Below are 21,146 nucleotides of genomic sequence, written 5' to 3' on the forward strand. Positions count from 1 at the left end.
CTTTTTGCTTATTCTGAGCACATGTGTTTTCTTTGTATATTTATCAACAAAATTATTGAACAAAAAGAATAAAGAAAAATATTATCTTTAATCACAATTTATACTTGTTTGTGTGCTCTCTTCCCAATGGTGTGGCCGTTGACGACCAAGTGTGGGTGAGTTATCAGTGAGATTTATTTGATCCATCTTTATCTAAACAGGCAGAGCATTACTTTTGTTCGAGTTATTGGCTCTTCACTAACCAACAGACATTGTGGACAGTCTTTAGTGTGACTTCGACCATCTGGTCAAGGGAGGGGAACTAGACCCGTTCGCGCAAGATCCTTTTCGTAGCCACGATTCACCTGTGTCCTTCGTGTGCCAAATTGATGACCCCTTGGTGCAGTTTCGGAATGACAACCCTCTTGTCCCTTAGTAGAAGTCCATCTTTAGTGATATACAATTTGTCTTTTACGTGATGAAAAAAGGTCAGTTCTTGAATGACAGTGAGTTGGTGGCAGCTTGGCTCATCCAGGTGTCTCCATCTATTTGTTCGAATGCAATATATTATGTCCTGCAGGGTGGCGTCTGTTGTGGTGGTGTCAAGAATGGCTTCAAGAGGAACAGCTGGTGCTTTTGCTTGATCAACGACGAAGTGAATGTGTTCCTCTTCTAGCGACTGCTTTTGTGCGTGAGGATGTCTTAGGGTGTCTCGACATGTAGTCAGCCAGATTGACCCCTTTGCCAGGCTTGTGGATTATGGTGTACGTATATTCTTGAAGGCGGATATTCCAGTGCTCTATCCTGGGTGGCATTTTTACCAGGGGGTTTCCGAATATGGTTATTAGAGCTTGGTGGTCTGTAATGAGTGTAAAGTGCTTTCCAATAGATGACGATATGGAAGTGCTCACAGGCCCAGACTACAGCCAGACTTTCCTTCTCTGGCTGTGAGTATGCCTTCTTGGTGTCAGTCAGGCTGCAGCTGGCATAGGCTGCTATGTGTCGTTGATCACCTTCCTTGTAATATTGCACTAGTATGGCTCCCAGTCCCACAGGACTAGCATCCACAGTGATCTCGGTCTTTTTTCGAGGTTTGAAGTGGGCCAGATTGCTGGCCAATTCCATGGAGCCCTTAATTGATTGGAATGCTTGAGCGCATCTTGTGGTCCATTTGAATGTGTGACCTTGCTTTGTAAGTTCCATGAAGGGATAGCTGATGGTGGCATAGTCATTGATATAGTGTGCACAATAGGTAGGTGTCCCCAGAAATGACCGCACATCACCTGCATCTCAAGGACAAGGGGTGTTGCTCAATGCTGAGACCTTTTCTGGGTCCGGTCTCATTCCTGCACTCGAAAAAAATGTGTCCATAAAATTTCAATGTAGATTTGTGGAGTTCTCATTTCTCTTTGTTGAGGGGTTAGATTTGCTTCTAGGAGAGCATAACACATCCTGTCTAGTGTTTTGTTGTGTTCCTGTGCAGTAGCTCCAAACACCAGTATGTCATCACTGTAATTTAGGGTGTGGAGGATATGACGAATTACTCCTCTAATGGCTTCTTGGAAAATCTCAGCTGCTGAGGAAACTTCAAAGATGAGACGTTTGTATCTAAATAGACCTTGAGGGGTAGAGAAAGTGGTGATGTATTAAGAACATTAATGGAGTTTGAGCTTGTGATAACCTTTGTTAAGGTCAAATTTAGAAATGATTTTCGCTCCGTTTAATAGTGTAATCATGTCACTGATATGGGGTCCCGGGTGTCTTTCTTGTTCGATGGGGGTATTTGGGGCTCTCATGTCCACACAGAGACGCACTTTACCTTTGGCTCCTTTATTTAGGTACCCAGGGAGTGGGTCCGAAGGTCCTTTCGATTAGGTCCGCTCGGAGATCTTGCAACTCGTCCCCTACGGCTTGTTGGAGATGAAACTGCACCTTTCTGTGGTGCTGCACTATAGGTGTTACTCATTCATTAATGTGCATGCGGACTTGAAAATGAGCCATCTTGCCAAGTCCAGTGAATAACTTCGAGAATTTTTTAATCAATGTAACATGAAATTGGCAATGGACCTGAGCACAAAAACAGCACCCACACAGTTATATCCCTATAGTTAATATATAGGAATTAGCTAATGTTAGAAATCCTGTGTGAACTTCCCTGTATGCACTTTCTGCCCACCAAATGCTTCCTTCACTAGAGAAAATTAGATATAAATACAAAGACCAGAGCTGCACCACATAAGAGTCAAAAAGAACATATTAACACATAAATATTTCATAGCTTTGTATCAATAGTTCCTGAACACTCCAGTAGTATTTCTTCATTTATTGTTGCCTCATATGATTATTCATAAAAATCAGTCGTGTTTCATCAAATAAACAAAGGACTTCTTGAGGGCTGTAGGTTAAATAAATACATGTACCATATAAACAAACAATACATATCAACTGTACAATTATATACATATAAATACAATTTATCCACATACACCTAATGGACAACATAACACATAGGTTTAAAAAAGATAGAGGCAAACCCATGACACACTGTTTAAAAAAGACTAGTTGTTAAGCCATGACAAATAATCACAAACAATACAAAAAATACTAAATAGTCATTTTGATTGTAGTCATAGACACAAAAAGAAGAGGGGGGGAGAGAAGGAAGTGCTGTGATATTATAAGAACCACCAGTATCAGACAAAACAACAAAATCACCCATCTGTGATAGATGGAGAGCCAAAGAATAACCGAAACGTATAACGGAGATATACCATCCCTAAGGAATGGGATGTCTGCATTGAATGTTTGACCATAGTGCTGTTCATTCGCTAATGGTCCGAATTGAAAATGACATAGAAAGACCCCATGTGCAAGGCAAAAGAAACAGAAAAGCAATAATGAGACTGAAGTGGGATTTTATAATAAAACATACCAAAAACTGTTCTTGTGATCAATTGGTTCCAATCATTTAATTGATTAGATGGGATTGGTTCTTTGCGTATGAGCCATTTCAGTATGGCATCTTCAGAAAACAGACATGTGCTTAGTAAGGGACAAAAAGTAACATGAGGCAAAATATGCCGTTATTAGAAGAAGTTGTCAAGTGGTGGCCTGAGGTGGGGAGGAATGCATACCTGTATTAACAACGTTGCTCGAATGTGATTTTTATAAACAAGTTCATCAAAAATCCATCCAGTTGTGCATATCCAATGGTCAAATGATTACAGTCCTATAGGTAGGGGAGCATCCACCCTATGACTGGCACATGTGGGTGAATAAAATATATGTACAGAAAGAATAAAAAATGGCACGACCATGACGGATTAAACCAAAAAAAGACAAAGAAGAGAGGAAAAAGGGGATGGCCTATATGCCCAGGTGTAACGAAAAACTTTTGAAATTACAAACACATTTCCAACCTATTCCTATGAGCACAGGTTTTGTGTGTGCCTTGTGGGCCAGCATAACTATATAGGAATACAATCTGTATGGAAAAGAGGCATAAGTCTTCTTTCAAAAAGGATAATAAACTGAAGACCCATACCAGTAATTACAAGTTATATTTACATAACGTGAACCAGCACTATCAGCCTATGGTCAACAGAAAAGTTTTAACTGAGAAATGCAGTACGTATAGATACAAAAATCCGGAATCTGTGTATTGATCAATTAAAACTGGAGTCCACAGCTGGGGACTATACCAAATCCTTGGCGGAATATGACCAGTGTAAAATTAAATAAGAACAAGGCCGGCTCATTGTTTGAGCTGACAGGCCGCGTTAAGGAGACTCTGTTCTTGGATTCACTCCGTTCTTGCATCAGGAGATTGACTACCCCGCATGCAAGGAAAGCTGCAGAAATTTCCAGGAGCCCCTCTGAGAGCCCATTAAGGATCGTACGTTGCCCGTCCTTCCTCATGCAAGTGCTCACCTGTATAACTGTCCTGACGAAGACCCCGAAGTGAGGACACTACTCACCCTCCATCCTGCTGGGGTCGAAACGTAGACCATTTCACTTAAACATCTACAAACTCATAGATTGAAAGAATCTAATTAAAAACGTTTCTATGAGCAATGTATATATGGGAACAAACTGACCTGTATTAGGCTGGAACGGTCATTTTGTACATAATTGTAACTGTGTCCTTGTCACTACACCTTTACCCTGTCCCTCACTTACCAATTCACTACCATTGCCTTCTTTCTTCTCACGTTGAGAGCACTGTAAATATTGTATGCACTACCAATGTATTTGGAACTAATGCATTGCAACCCATTGATGCTTTGATTGACAATCGCATTTAATGTGGAGAAGTGTGGCTCAATGTTTAGAGCGGCAGACCTTGATGCAGAGCACTGGTCCGGGACCAGGGTTCGATTCCCATCGCGGCAGGGTCTCGGGCTATAAATTCCGCAGACCAGATATTCTCGCCTCAGTGCCTATTCTAATCATGGGTCCCACGCTGGAACTCTGGGCAATAGCTTGCTCAATCTCCACAACGGCCCCAACAGCGCTGGGATGCCTGGCCTCACCATGGGGGTGCCCAGGAGTGGACACCTCACATGGAAAGCCAGGAAGGGTTCCTGCCGCGGTATGAGTACAGCGCTGAGATACCCGTAGTGGTGATCGGCGCTATATAAATACCTATACATTTACATTACCTATAGAAATTAAATTTCTGATTTTCGATTTTTGAATTGATCTCAAGTGGTGAATTGTGGTTGTGTTTTTTCGTTACTATGTTTTCCTAAATTATTTTGTAAAAAAGAAATAACTACCTCGACCATTCTCCTCCACATACTGTATTATTGACCCAGGCCGGGTAGTTTTTTTGGGGGTCCACCCCGTGAAAACCGTTTTTTGCAGATGCCATACTGAAATGGTTCATGCGCAGAAAACCAATCTCATCTAATCAATGAAATGACTGGAACCAATGGACGACAAGAACATTTTTGGTATGTTTTATAAAAACATACCACTTCAGCCTCATTTTCGCTTTTCTGTTTCTTTTGCCTTGCACCGGGGTCTTTCTATGTCATTTTCATTTTGGACCTTTAGTGAATGAACAGCACTATGGTCAAACATTCAACGCAGACATCCCATTCCTAAGGGATGCTATATCTCCCTTATACTTTTTTGTTATTCTTTGGTTCGCCATCTATCACGGACGGGTTATTTTGTTGATTTGTCTGATACGGTTGGTTCTTATAATATCACAGCACTTCCTTCTCTCCCCCCCCTCTTCTTTTTGTGTCTATGACTACAATCAAAATGACTATATCGTATTTTGTGTATTGTTTGTGATTATTTGTCATGGCTTAACATCTTGTCTTTTTTAAACAGTGTGTCATGGGTTTGCCTCTTTATCTTTTTTAAAACTATGTGTTAAGTTGGCCATTAAGTGTATGTGGATGCATTGTATTTATATGTATATAATTGTACAGTTGCTCTGAATTGTTTGTTCATATGGTACATGTATTTATTTAACCTTCAGCCCTAAAGAAGTCCTTTGTTTATTGGACTAAACGCATTAGCTGATTTTTATGAATAATCATATGAAGCAACAATAAATGAAGAAATACTACTGGAGTGTTCGGGAATTATTGATACAAAGCTATGAAATATTTGTGTTAATATGTTCTTTTTGACTTTTATGTGGTGCAGTTCTGGTCTTTGTATGAACTTCGAGAATTTGTGGATGATGTCGGGTTCATCGTCCACTCTGCATAGTACTTCCACCAATTTGAGTCGTTCAGCAGTGGGTAAGCTGAGGAGACAGTTTGCATCTGGCCTTTCAATGACATGAATGCAAGCTGAAATGGTTCTGTTCTTGTATGTGAGAAATGTTTGAAATTGTCCTAGACAGGGAAGGGGTTCTTTAGACATCCAAGTATAGGCTCGCACAGCAGCTTTATGCAGTTGAGGTTGCGGGGTCATTCTATTGTATTCTGCGACTGAAATGTAATTGAGGTACGCTCCAATGTCTAACACAAATTTGGGCTGGTGTTCACTCATCTGGAGATATAGTTGTGGGTATTTTTTTAGTCTGTCAGGATCTGCCACCATGTAGACGTAGTCTTCACTGTCTTCACTATCTTGAGATATGGGAGTGAGAGTTCTTGACTTGTGATTCAGAACGTTGAGATCTGTAGGTGGCAAGCGAGTAAAGAGTTGATCGCGATGAGCTGATGGAATGATCTCAGCGGTCTTGTACAGCCTTGCATGATGATGGGAATTGACTTCCTATGACTGTCAGCTTCAAGCCGAAAGGCTTGTTCCTCTTTTTCTACCTTGCCAGCCTCCATCTTCTTTGTATGTTCTTTCGCTTTGTAGTTGACCTTCGCCATTTCTTCTATTTTGTCCAGTGAGTAACTTTTCTTTAAAAGACGTCTGCATAGGGACTCCAATTGACATCCTTCGATAATTCGTAGACGTTGGGCATCTTCTGTTGTGAAGTTGTCAAAAGCACAGTAGCATGCTATCTGTTTGATTCATGAAATGAACTCTCCCATGGATTCATCTTTCTCCCGAGAGGCCAAATTGAAGGTGTAACGTTCATAATCAATGTTCTGTTTGTGGAGAAATTTTCTGTTCATTGCCTCACAGACATCTTAATAGGAGGATGCTGCTTCTACCAGAAGTTCCTTGATGATCTGGCCGACTTCCTTACCAATTAAATTGCGCAGTGCAATGAACTGTTAATCGGGGCTAGAGACTTGTGAGCCTTTCATGAAGTCTTCAAAATCTTCCACCCATGCCACCACCAGAGATGCGGGCCAGAGGTTCTGGCGGGTGCAGAAAAGGGCCTCCAGGATGGCAGATTGTTGCTTTACTTGTGAGGGAGAGCCAGGGGGCTCCAGCGTGTCTTCACCCACATCACAATCCTGGCGTTGCGTCGAGGACGGGGACACCATCATGTCTGGTGAATGTGAACAGGGTTGCTAGATATCCTCAGTCAGGAGGCAAATCGATATCTAAGGTGAGACGGATATGGACCCAGATAGCTGGGTGTAGCTGATGCAGTTCAAGGTGACTGCGTAGACCACCGATGCGATGTGGAGTGAAGGCAGGCAGCATAAAGAGACATGAATTGCCTGAAGTGAGCACTGGAAGCCAGTCCACGGGACGAAGAATGCACCATGTATACAGCAAATGGAAAATTTTAATGGTGCCTGACTTTAAAATGGCCGCCAGATATTGGCCAATGTTCATTGAAGGAGACTGCCTGATGTTAAGATAGCTGCCGGTAGAGAACAGCAGTCTCACAAGAGTCCAGGAGTAGGTAGAGGAAGCAGAGGCTTGCACAGGGCAGCAGCGGCATACAGAGCTACACTCACTGGCAGGAGTAGAAACAGGTAGGTGTCACCAGGACAGGAAGCAACTGGGGTGGGCTCCCGGGGTCAAGCAACAGGAGTCTTCAGCATGATGAAGGTGCACGCGCCCTTGGTGGGCTCCCAAAGGCACGTCACTGCAAGAGGCAGTCAATATGGGGCAGCAGGCATATGCGGCCAGGGTAGGCTTCTTCAGTCATGTTGAAGATGGTCCCTGAAGCAGATGGGCACGTGTCTGGGGAAGGTTCCCAACATTGCGACAAGCAGCAGCTCAGTGAGGCATGGTCGGGGTGGGCTCCGATTCTGCTCAGCTGGCGGCACCAGGAAAACAGTCGCCGCTTTCACTCCATGGCAGGGAAGATTGGAAGGCACAAGGCTTGTGGCAACATTTTTTTGAAAATATTTTTATTGAGCATCACATTAAGATTACAGTTACATATCGCATTGATTTATCATATTGTGAACATTTCTATAAATTCAGTGATCCGATACTGAGTTCACAAATTCCAGTCTCCACATAATAAGTTCAACAATTCCAGCGAGTACAATAGTTACAAGCGAGAGAGGTAACCAAAGCATTACACCCTGCAGGAGGTATCATTTCTGCTAAATGCGAATCCATATAACACTCATTTCAACCCCTTCCCACAACTACCCTCCCCCCACCACACCCAACCAAACAAAGAACCTAGGTGCCGCTGCTTGGCCGACCCACCCCGCCGAAGTACCTGCGTCGGATGCTCACCAAGCTCAAAAAACCCCAACTAGGGGTCTATACCGAGGGTTGGGGGGGCCAGGGAGGGATGAAAGGGCATTTGGGGAGGAAGGCAGAGGGGGGGGAAAAGGAGGAAAATAATAATAATGGGGGGGACAGGTGAATGAAAGGAACACAGGGGAGTGACCGTGTGTGAGGAGATAGAAGAGATCTCGTGTCTGAGAGAGGGGAGGGCTTGTGGCAACATGAAAGTCGTCGGGACCACTCTTCATCTCCAGTTGTCGTGTCTGTGTGTCTACAAAAGACTCGGACACACAAAGGTAAATAATAACGTGACATATTCGGCAGCACAGAGACCCCATCTCATGCTCCTGCTTTCTTTCGTAGTCTCCTTCTATCGGCTCGTTCCCTCCCTTTCCGGTTCCTCACTTACCCTTCCTGTCTTGCTTTCACTATCTCTGTGCAGGGTCCTGGTGCCCCACATGTAACAGCTACCACTACATTACAGCTAGCACTGGAACATTCTGCACAATAGCACACATACAAAATCTCTCTCTCTCTCTCTCTCTCTCTCTCTCTCTCTCTCTCTCTCTCTCTCTCTCTCTCTCTCTCTCTCTCTCTCTCTCTCTTTCACTCTTTCACTCTTTCTCTCTTTCTCTCTTTCTCTCTTTCTCTCTCTCTCTCTTTCTCTCTCTCTCTTTCTCTCTCTCTCTTTCTCTCTCTCTCTTTCTCTCTCTCTCTTTCTCTCTCTTTCTCTCTCTCTCCTTCCTCTACCTCCTTTGTCTTTCTCAGTCATAGTGTACAGTTCCTAATCCTGCAATCATACAATATTTACAGTGCTCAACGTGAGAAGCAAGAAGGCAATAGTAGTGAATTGGTAAGTGAGGGACAGGGTAAAGGTGTAGTGACAAGGACAAAGTTACAATTATGTACAAAATGACCGTTCCAGCCTAATACAGGTCAGTTTGTTCCCATATATACATTGCTCATAGAAACGTTTTTAATTAGATTCTTTCAATCTATGAGTTTGTAGATGTTTAAGTGAAATGGTACTACCTGTCACTAGTCCACTACATTCCTCTGTACTGTTGTAATGGCAAACTTGAGTACTTGACTTACAGAGCCCGCTTATGTTTAGAAACGTGGGTTGAAAATTAACTAGCCCCTCAAATGCAAACATGCACTCAAATGTTTGCGGGTCAGATCAAGTTCAAAGTTAATTTTTCATTGATTACAGTTACACTAAATTACAGACAGAAAGTGAAAGGATGCCGAGTTATTTTCTGTTGGGTTATTAAGTTGGGGAATCAGTTTAGTGTCCTTCTATGTTATTAACCCTTTAAATTATGGCCACTAACAACTGTGCCCGGAAAACAAGGGTCATCAAGCCTACTGAATATCAGTACCAGTATGTCAATAGACCTGATAAAGCATATTTTAGGCACCCTTGTGATTCTCCCAGTAGTGTTTTCTATGACAATGAATTATAGCCTTATTTTGTTCATGAGAGTGCTTACTTCTTAGTTTGGTTTTTATGAGGTACTCGACTCCAGACCAGTCTCTTTCCCCACTTCACCTTTTAGTAGTGTCCGAAATGTATGCCTTCTTCCTTAGGTGTATCACATTCTTATTATATGCATCCTGGTCAGTTGTGTACATTGAACATTAGATTGCAGCACACACACTGGCTAACTGAAAGTGGTCGACCTTATGTATGCGGTATGCCTCTGTTTCCTTCATGGACACTTAGCACAATGGGGTTTTTTCTTCAGGAAATGCTGCATATGTCAACATCAGTACTTGAGGGCCAAGTTAAGAGTGGTATTTTGCAATTTGTTTCTATTTTTTCAGTTGTCTGAAAAAATATGCACCTTCTTAAGAGTTTAAAGACCATCACAGATGGTGAAAGGATTGTCTATTTACATGTGCAAGAGGATAACATATCCGCAAAAAAGAACTGATTTAGGTTTGATGACTCATTTCTGAATTCAGTTCATTCTTGCCTGCTCTTTCTTATTCATTGCATGTTACAGAGCATATTTAAGAATAGAAAATAATACCAGCTAAACACTTGAAATCTTTAGTCCCGATTTGAATTGCCAACTGTTATTGCTTTCATGGTGGTTAGCACCCTAGATACTTAGTTAGTCAAGCCTATGTCAGATTCTAGCTAAGACTATTATGTGAATGAGTACAACAATCCTTTGGGTGTACCAGAACATCAGATAACACATGTTCATCAGTGTTGGCTGGCAATTACTAAGTGTAAGAGGACCAAAATAGAGGAAAAGCACATATTTTAGATACATTTATACATTATATCATCTTATAGGATCCCATTTATTTGCTTTTACCACTATCCCCATCATTATAATTAAACCTTTATGATCAGTGATATTGTTGCATCCAAGTAGGCAGGGTCATTTTCATATTTTAATATTCTAAAAATGTATCCCACTTGTATTAGATCGAAAATGTGGTCAAAAGTCAGGAAATGATAAACCACTAGTAATATTTCTGCTAGTGACGTTTTTCCGTTTAATACATACTTGCTTGTTTTTCCAAATATTAAAAATAATACCTAAAAGATTAAAGAGTACTGGCAAAAATGTTTAATCTGGGAATCACAAACACTTTTATAATTTACTTTCAACCAGTGATAATACTTTTTTTTTTTAAGAAAGCTCTGCATACCAGTGTTAACAGTGCTGTAAGTACCAGATTTTACTATTCACCAATGCAAAGGTACTCAAATTTACCAAACTCAAAAGAATGGAATCCTGCATTCCCCTTTCTGGAATTCAAATCTATGACCTGAAAATCAGACGAGTCATGGACAGAGATTCCCATTTACTTGATACCGTTTTAGGTCTCGGCTAGACAGACAATGCACTGTCTTGAAGAAGCATGTTGTTTTCAATCTGTGGGCTTCAGCCCGCCCAAAGGCTTACCATTTCCTTGCTTCATCATTGCTCTCAAATCCGTTGTCCCTATTTGTCCATGGCATCCATGCATCATGCCTCTTCTTTTGCTTAGCCCTCCACCTGAACATTGACCAAGTACCTGTGTCCATCCACTGCTCTCGTTTTAGGAGCAACTTTTTTCTTTGAGTGAGCACCACACCCCAGAGTGCTCGTGTTATCACTCGCTCCATCATGCATCGAATAGTGACTCAGAAAATGAAGCACTCTCAGTGTGCAATCGCTTGCTTGACAGTGCTGTATTTAAACCCAGAGCACTCGGTTACAGAACAAAATAGTATTGTTTCAGAGGTTTTAGGAGTTTAGTTATAGGTTCAACATCTCATGAAACATTTTCACACCATTTTTATTTGTCAATATGTATTGTATCATGCCAAGAGAAAAAAAAGCAAATATAACACGAACAGTCATCAAAGTATTCTAAAACACCTTTTCTTTTTCCTATAAAACATGTCTCCTAAAATTCTAAACATGCTTCTGACAGTCTGTAAGAATGAATTCAGAGTCTGAATGGCAAGATTTCTTCCCTAAAATTGAGTGCCTCCATTTGATTTCTGAACATAATCCACTTTCATGCTGGCAGTACCGCGATGGCCTGCAGCCACATTTCGGCATTGGCATCTCATCAAATATGACGCATCGAAAAAAGCATCAATGTGGGTATTACGTTGAGCTACATAAGGCTCCCTCAAAGGGCAACATTTTTAGAACGAGCATGCCTTGTGATTGCCAAAGTCTTTCTTTCTAATGTTCCAAAGCGAACAATAGTACATTTTAATTGTGCAATATGTATTAGAACATTGGAATGTTAAGAGGTCCATTGAAGACAATGGACTGCTCCATGCTTTTACAGGCCGGTAAAGGCCCGCAAAGCAACATTCCAATGTTGTTTTCAAAGGCATCTCGGAACCCGAGGGAATTTAAACCCCTCGAACTCCGAGAGGGCTTTGGTTTTTTTTGTTGTAAAATTCTGCCCGCTAGTGGCAGAATGTTATAATAGCCTTATAGCCCTTCGTAGCTGGGCTATACTGGCTATTAGAACATTGGAATGTTGGGAGCTCCATTGAAAACAATGGAGTGCTCCGGGCTTATAATGGCTGGTATAAGCCCGGAGCACCAACATTCCAATATGTCTTTGTTCACAGCTCTGGCTGTGAACAAAAACTTAAGGGACCCTGAGGGGATTTCAATCCCCTCGCGCTCCCTGAAGGCTTTGTTTTGTTAGAACATTCTGCCCTCTAGTGGCAGAATGTTCTAATAGCCTTATAGCCCTTCGTAGCAGGCTATAAGCCTATATTGGAACATTGTAATGTGGAGCACTCCATTGAATACAATGGAGTGCTCCGTGCTTCTACCGGCTAGTAAAAGTCCGCAGAGCAACATTCCAATGTTGCCTTTGTTCACAGCTGTTGCTGTCAACAAAGGCCTCTTGGAGACCGAGGGAATTTAAACCCCGTCGGGCTCCGAGAGACCTTTGTTTTATTTGTTAGAACATTCTGCCCTCTAGTGGCAGAATGTTCTAATAGCCTTATAGCCCTTCGTAGCTGGGCTATACCGGCCATTAAAGTCCTGCTCCCTTGTTTAACGCTGGACCGGGCCTTTAATGGCCAGTATAGCCCGCTACGGTGAGCTATAAGGCTATAATATATTGACACTTAAAGAGTTTAAAGTCTCAAAGTGGCCTCAACTCTAATAGGATATGTCTCCCATTTTTACCCAGTGACAACAAATAGGCTAATGTGCCATCAGTTGGTGAATGTAAGCACCACACTGAAGGACGTAGCTATCAATAGTGCATCAGGTGCAGTGACACCACGGCCCAGAGTTCTGAGCACCCCATGTTTAGCTGTGTGTTTTTTTTTACTACTGCTGCCCACACTAGTTACATGTGCTAATTGTTTTCATATGAAGATTTAATTCCCCAAACTTCACTTTGCTATCATAATATACGTATCGAGCTCTCAGACAGACTTTGTTGTTGAAAGGATGCAGCAGACATTTTACCAAAACGGTCCTCATTTGAGCAGCTAACTGCTGCAGCAGTGGTCTTAAAAGACACGGATCTACTATTTTTACAGCCTGATTAACCCCTTCAGTGCCCATGACGAGCTGGACTCGTCATGGGCCGCGGTGGCGCTGTGCCCATGACGAGTCCAGCTCGTCATAGACCCCGCCCGCTAATGCAACGGCCGGCACTGGGCGGGGAAAGGGGCGGGCACTGAAGGGGTTAAGGTTTATTGGGTGCTGTTTAGTTAATTCATAAAAGGTTCATTTTCGTAGTCAGTGCAGTGTTTCATATTGTGTTTACTTCTCTAAAGTGACATCTCCAGCTAAGTCAACAGTTCTTATTATTTATTGGTTCATTAAATAATTGGACATGCGTTTATTTTAATATTTTAGTCAATAGAAAATGTATTGTTACAGTAGCAGGTTTTTGATTAAGCACCATCAGTCGGTAATCGGGAACATCCCGGAAGTGCTCTCATAGCCAGACTCATCCATTCATCTGCACTATCTTAGCATCCTGCTTATTTATTTATGCATTTTGGTAATTTCTGCTTGTGTCATTACAGCTTCCTTAACTTGCTTTGTACGAAACAGAAAATAAACAAAAATATAGAAGCAGACCAGAAACCAAGGATAACCACAGCTTCTCTGCTTAAAACTGTGTGCTCTTAGGCTACTTGGCTAAAAGACATTAACATTGACAAAGCCAATAACTCTCCCATTGCTTATTTCTTTCTATTGCCATCCTATTGAACTAGGCTAAGAAAACATCCTTTGTGCTGTAAATAACTGCAATTCCCAAATGGACAATTTCATAGCCTCGGATTTTTGATCATTCACCCAAAGGTTTCCTTTTGTACTTAGCTAGCACTAACTCTGAAATTATTCGATGTTTCAGCTATTCAGTATTTGAATAATATCTATATCTAATGTGAATCACCCTTCCTTGAAACATGTACACTTAAATATTATGAGAAGTTCAAAGTTAATTAGTGGCTGGTTCAAAATATGTACTTAAATATGAAAACAAGGTTGAAGTGAAGATATTTTTAGGTTTGGTTATAACACATTCACATATCTTTACAAAATGTGCAAGTTATGGTCAGCTTGGAATCCAAAACTTGCACAACAGTCTGGCAAACTATAACTTGCACAACAAATGCAGTGCTCATGACTTCACCCTTGATGTGACAGATTGACTACAAATGTTCTAAATCTTACAAACGAGATTACATATCCCATTACCCTTAACACTAAGAAGAGATGCAACTATGAATGCATCTTTGTTGAATTCAAATCGTTATTCGATTATTAATCAATAATCATAAAAGTACAAAGTACATGATGAAATAAGTGGACATAATAAATCACAATATAATTTTTTTTAAAGCTTTTAAAGATAAAAAGAATATCAAAAGCACCCCAATCAGTACAGCTCACATCAATATAATAAAATTCAATTAAAAACACAGTTTACAAGTTCAGGGTGGCATTCAAGTGTAGGGCATTTTTCCGAAAGGACCCAAAAGCAGTTACAACAGCCAGTTCAGCAAGTAGCTGCAAGTAAATAAAGGCTGATCTGTACTGGTAGAAGCCCCTAGATTTCAATATTGGCAGCAGATACCTCCGCCTAGGGAAATCATATGCCTTATAGAATAAGATTAAATGTTCAAGAGTCTGTGGCAAGGTCCCATCACAGGAGCATAACAATATTGTGCTAGGCTCATACTGTCCTGGACAAAAACAAAGCGTATGTCGGATGGTGCCCAGTCGGAACTTGGTGAGCAGTGACCTCTATAATGGACTTCTAACTTGGGATAGATAAGGCTCAGGACCAACGTTGGTTCAGAATGGGCATACATGCTCTCCTGGTTGGTTTCTCCAGGGCAGCATTCTCTCTCTTCTCATCTGCTAAGGAAAAACTCTTTGATCTTGCGGCTGTCATTCTTAATAATCAAATGGGGGAAGTGGTTATTCCAGACATCCCGATGATGTGGCAAGACTTTTAATATAAGCCAGCCATTGGATTTTATGGCCATATCGACACCCCAAGCTAGCTAACATTACTGCCCTATTGAGAGTTGTATTTTCCCTGCTCCAGATCATTATCCACTAGAGCATTGGGGATAATTTTACTTGGTCTTCCACATACCCCGAGTTAAGCTCATCAAGTATAAAACGTCTAGGGCCTGAAGGGCCCAACACAAGTAATTTCCTATTGAAGCGGCTCTCCTCCTCTTGTATATTTGGACAATTATCTCTGCTAACCAGAGATAAAGTGTCTGTACTCCCCATTTCAACATGGTTAAATTGGCATACCTCTGCCATATTGAAGGTACATGTAATTCCCTAGTATATAGTGCAAAGTGCACCTAGGGCCTGTATGGGTACATTAAATGTCACTAGTGGATTCAGCACCAATTGTGCCATCGGTGACAGTACATACATGACTGCACGTCTACCATTTGTAGTCTCACTGTTGCAGTTTTAAACTGCACATTTGACCTGTCCAAATAAACCATTTTGACAGCTCAGAACCTTCCTTAAATAATTATAAGTCACCCCTATGTACGCCTTATTGCCGATAAGGGCAGCTAGGAATTTCATGTTAAACATGTCCCTGTAGTGAAAATGTCCCAAAAGCAAGGATGGCTTTTTTGGGTTACATTATTACATTTAATAATTTTGGCTAGGAAAAACAACTATTTTAATAGGCGTTAAAAATCCAATTCATTGATGAAGTCTGAGTTTTGCTAAATATTAAGGAAAATGTACTTTTAGAAAGTTACCTTTTTCCTGCTGAAAGTCCCTGGAGGCCCATTTGCATTTTCTCTTCCACATCTCTTAGCCAGTAAATAGCATTTGAAATGGTGTGAATGAGTGTAAAATGCATCCCAGGAAGAAACAATAGGCTGACCAGAATGGGCAGAAAAGACCCCTCTGAACCTGACAGAATATACGGGGTGGGGCTCTGAGCATCCTTTTTAAGATTGTTGTGTCAAATCCTGCTTGAAAGTCAAATCTTGCTTGACGGGTCTGCTGGTGCTTTACTTATAACAAGTGATCTTCAAAGATGCCTTCCTCGTCACAGGCAAATGTTAGCAGATAACTGGGCAGGGTCCTTCCTTGTACCTCCAGCCTGGCTGGCTCCAATCACAGTGAGCCTCTTTTTGACATTGTAGTGTCAACCTCTGCTTGACAGGTCTGCTGGGCTTTTTAATACAATACTTCAAGGTGTGAGAATGGGGTGCCAAAACAATTGTTGTGCACCCACTGTCTGTTTCCTGGAAAACCTCACTTTCTTCTGCCAGACTTCTGTCTCTGGGTCACTGCCCGAACTACATTTTAGTGTTAGATGTTGGGGGGGACTCTAAGATTACCATAGTATGTAACCCACACACAACCACCTCTACACAGTGCAGGTTTAGTGTGGCTGAAGTGTCCCCCATTTTGAAAATGCCCAAAGTGGGAAAATTGGACCCGGGAACTTTACCCCATTGTTTAGGAGGTGCACAAGAGGGATTCCCACTCACTAGCGCATGATGGGCATAAACGTGGTATATCCACATTGCCTATTTCAGAACCCTACAAGATCAGAAGAGGACTGAAATTGCTATCTACGACCTTAAAAAGCCCTGAAAGGACTCAACCTGCTTACTCTTGTAACCATGACAAAGAAATGGACTCCCCAAGAAAGCATGAAGCTGATATCCTGTTAAAGCTAAAGGGTCACAACAAACAACAAGACCTTTTCCTGCAACTGTCCAATTGCACTTGGAGCTGGATTGAACCCTACTGTTTGGCTTCTAGCTGACGCCCTTTGAGTGCCTCCTCTGATGTCTAAAAGTATACTTCTGGGGTGGACTGGGACTTAAAGGACTAAAGTCAGAAATTAAAATCTTTGACCAGGATGAACCTGGATGGTGTTTCTGACCTGCTCCTAATTGTGGTTTGCGTGAAATTACACCCAGGGCCCGGTCTACCTCTACCTTTGACTGTCATTGGCACTTTGGGCTTCTTTGTACTGCTTTTATTTAAAACTTTTAAAATAATCATATCTCCAGTTCCCCTTATTGGATTTTTGGCATTTTGGTATAATTTTATTTATTAAATTATACTCTATTTTTCTTATTCATTTTTAGACTTTTATTGTTTTGCATTTCAACTTCATTACTGTTTTGGTACTGCATAAATACTTTACGGTTGCTCAAATTTAAGCATGTCTTCTCTGTGCCATAGCTGCCAGGGGTTGATTTCAGGTTAATTTAGTGACTTTGAGGGTTCATCCTGACAAGGGTTGTGATTATTCCTTGAGGTGTGTAGTCAACCCTCCTTCCCCAAATAATTATCCAATTTCTTACAACGGGGGAAAGAAATCTCCCTCATTCACTAGAGTTTATTTATTTATTTATTTTTATTAGGCAATGGGTGATCCATGAACCAGGGTCACTTGTAAACATTTAAATGGTAATTTCTTGAAAACTACTCAATACATTTACACCAAAGCAAGCAAAGGCACTTCCTGTTGTAAAGTTCTACTTTCATTCCACCATTGGTATAATCCTGTTCAGTTGTTTTTCTGCATTGGAGAACAAAGATTCCCATAGAGGTTAAAATGCGGGGTAAAGTCACTTTTTTAATACCCTGTTTTCCCTTTGAGAGATCCGCATGAAACTTGTCATGCCGATCTCAAACTGGATGCATTTTTTTTTTAAAGAAAAATAATTGGTGCACAGCCGGACCCACTGAAGAGGCAACACATGCATTACGCATGAAAAGACAAGAATACAAGGAATACCTTGGGGCTGATGCTCAGTCCCGTCTGCAAGCACTCCAATACCGGATCTATGAGTCCGGAGACAAAGCAGGCAAACTTCTTGCATTGCTAGACAAGAGAGAACGGGCACACAGATGGATAGTACAGATTAGGACCGACGAAGGAAAAAACACGTCGGACCCACGGCGCATAGTGACCGCACTAGCACAACACTACGAGCGAGTATATACATCCACAAACACTACCACCGTACAGGAATCACTCGCATTCCTTAAAGATATCAGTATGACACAGCTTACGCCTCAAGAAACCGAAAGTCTAGAAGCAAACATAACGGTAGACAAACTCAAGACAGCCATTTCAAAAATACAATCGGGCAAAGCCACTGGTCCAAATGGCATCCCGATAGAATTATATAAACACACAGCGGACAAGATAGCCCCATACTTGTTGCAAATGTTCGAAATGAGTCGAGACATAGGGACACTCTCTAGAGATCAACGACTGGCAACTATTGTGGCCATCCATAAGCCCGGCAAACCGATAGAGGAATGCACATCATATCGTCCGATCTCCTTAATTAATGCGGAAGGGAAAATCTTAGCCAAAACGCTGGCGCTTAGACTCACCTCCTATTTCCCCACATTGGTCCACCCGGATCAGTCGGGCTTTATGCCTGGCAGAAACACAGCCCTGAATCTTAGACGCCTCCATGGTGTACTGGGTCGACAACACACTATACAGGAAGACGCCGCTGTCCTCTCCCTGGACGCAAAGATGGCCTTTGACTCGGTGGAATGGGCCTTTTTATTTGCGGTCCTTCAACATTTAGGGTTCGGACCGAAGTTCTGCTCCTGGATACATTTACTCTACGCCGACCCGGTAGCACATGTGGTCGCTAATGGTCACATATCGTGGGAATTCACCCTGGGCAAGGGGACGAGACAGGGCTGCCCATTGTCACCCTTATTGTTTGTATTAGTCCTCGAACCACTGGCGGCGTGGATAAGGTGGGATCCTAAGGTTCAAGGTCTAAAATGGAGGGAAGAATGGGAAGATCATATCTCCCTCTATGTGGATGATGTACTACTGCATATCACCTCACCCACGCGATCCCTCCATGCGTTACTCAATATCTGCGCTGTGTTTGGTTCCGTCCCCGGATATGCCATTAATTGGGATAAGTCTGTGCTGTACATATTACATGGACCTCCACCGCGCCTTCCAAAAGGCTGCAAGGTCCAAATAGTCATGGACAGTTTTAAGTACCTTGGCATACATGTAACATCAGACCGTGACAAATTTTTACACTCAACTGACAGGCCCCTCTGCAAAGACTGAAGCGCGATATTAAGCACTGGAAAGCACTACCACTCACCCTATTAGGTGGAGCGGCTCTCTTTAAAATGATGGTCCTGCCCAGATTTCTATATGCCCTACACAATACTCCATATTCAGTCCCTGATTCATATTTTAGAGCACTGAATTCGGAGGTTGCGGCTCTCCTATGGGATAGCAAACCGGCAAGAGTGGCAGCGAATAAACTGGTGTAGAGTTGGTATGACGGCGGGATAGCCCTGCCAGATATCAAAGCGTACTACTGGGCTTCACAACTCAGTCATCAATCAATGGCTTCACGTGCCAGACACAGACCCGGCCTACCACCTCGACAGAATGACTCTAGGGAAAGGTGGTGTTAATAGAGCACTCTACAACAATCAAAAAGCCCGTGACCTTATAGGCCCAGCGTCGCACACTATCTGCATTTGGCACACGGTAAATAGACACCTGGTCAGGTAGACTTACACAACACACATCCTTGTGGGACACAAGTAAACTTGGAACACTGGGCAACAGCAAAGGATTTCAAAAATGGGATCTGATCGGCATCTCCTGGCTTGGGGACCTCTGGCATAATGGGAAAATCGTCAGTTTCACCCATCTACAAGAGCATTACAAAATGGCTCTGAGCTAACTGTTCAGATATATGCAAATTAAACATGCGATAGAAGCAGCCCTCCCTACAGCTGAGACGCTCCTGGAATCATCCCCCTTAGAGGACCGACTACTAACCGACTACCTGCACAAACAAGCGACCTCACTAACATATAAAAAAATCATTAACAACCGGGCAGATCCACTTGACCGGCTCAGGGAACTTTGGCAGTCGGTGGTGGAAGACCTGGATGACCCTGACTGGCGAGAGGCGTTGGCTTCGCCTAAGGAGGTAGCAATCTCCTCTAGACTGCGATTGGTGCAAATTAAAATACTACATAGGACCTACTACACACGGACGGTATTACACAAAATGGAAGGGCCCCTGACCCATGTTGCTTGTGCCTCTGTGGGGACATAGGTACATATGATCACACCTTATGGGACTGCCCAAAACTTACACCATACTGGGAGGCAGTGGTAAGAACTATCGCAGAAGTCACAGAGAAACATGTCCCGCCTTAGCCTAAATGCTGCCTCCTTAACGTCTGGGGTCCAAAGAACGCAGTGGGCAACGACAGGCATGATAATAGCTAAACAGAACATAGCACAAAAGTGGGGAGTGGGGATTGTACCGACGTTACTGAATTGGTGTAAAGATATGGATATGGTTATGGTAGCAGAAAAGGCCACATTTATAAATAGGAAATGCCCCCAAAAATGGAGAAGGGTGTGGGGAAAGTGGAACATATATAGGGGAAACATCTGCGCGCCCCCAGAAGAAGATAACGACTTGGACGAGGACCTGTGATGTTGAAGTCATATGTGTACCAATGTAGAAAAGTATATCAAGTGACTGTAAAGAAGTAACATTAAGATGGCAAAATTACACATGCAGATCATTGTTGTTTTAATAAAAAACTTTAAATAAAAAAAAAAAAAAAAATTGGTGCAGATTCATAGAATTTCACCAAAGTTGTTAAGAAAATACAAAAATTCCATTTCAGACTAAACTCTGACTTTACCATAACTAAAGAGTTGCTAAAGCCGACCCTGTAAGATAGATAGATTCATAGATTGAGATATAGAGGGATAGATCTAAGAGTTCTGGGGGGTTGCTGTTTGGACTGTGAGCTGCGGTTTGTATTGTCCTTGATCAAACACCAAAGCATGCTACTGGCCCCTACAGAAAAAGGTTGCAATTCTTAAAATTGCTAAGTTGTGGTCAAATATTCCACGTGGGGTAGATTTGTAGAGAAGTAATCTTCATTTACCATCTGTGGGGCATATTATCAAGGACGGCGTTAAAATTATCGCCGGTTTAGCGGCAGAAAACTGCTGCTAAAGAGGCAATAATGGGCTTGGTAATATGCCCTGGAGAATTCCAATAGAAGCCCATGTTCACACCTAAACATGAGCTT

At 42.1% G+C, this 21,146-nt stretch overlaps 1 protein-coding gene across 1 annotated transcript in view; it reads left to right on the top strand.

Moving 5' to 3' along the window:
• The window catches only part of CD302 (CD302 molecule), a 237,817-nt gene that overhangs the window by 211,489 nt on the left and 5,182 nt on the right, over window positions 1-21,146 (top strand). The gene's annotated exons all lie outside the window — the stretch shown is intronic.

The sequence above is a fragment of the Triturus cristatus genome, chromosome 3_1 (assembly GCF_964204655.1).
Source record: "Triturus cristatus chromosome 3_1, aTriCri1.1, whole genome shotgun sequence".
Taxonomy (NCBI): domain Eukaryota; kingdom Metazoa; phylum Chordata; class Amphibia; order Caudata; family Salamandridae; genus Triturus; species Triturus cristatus.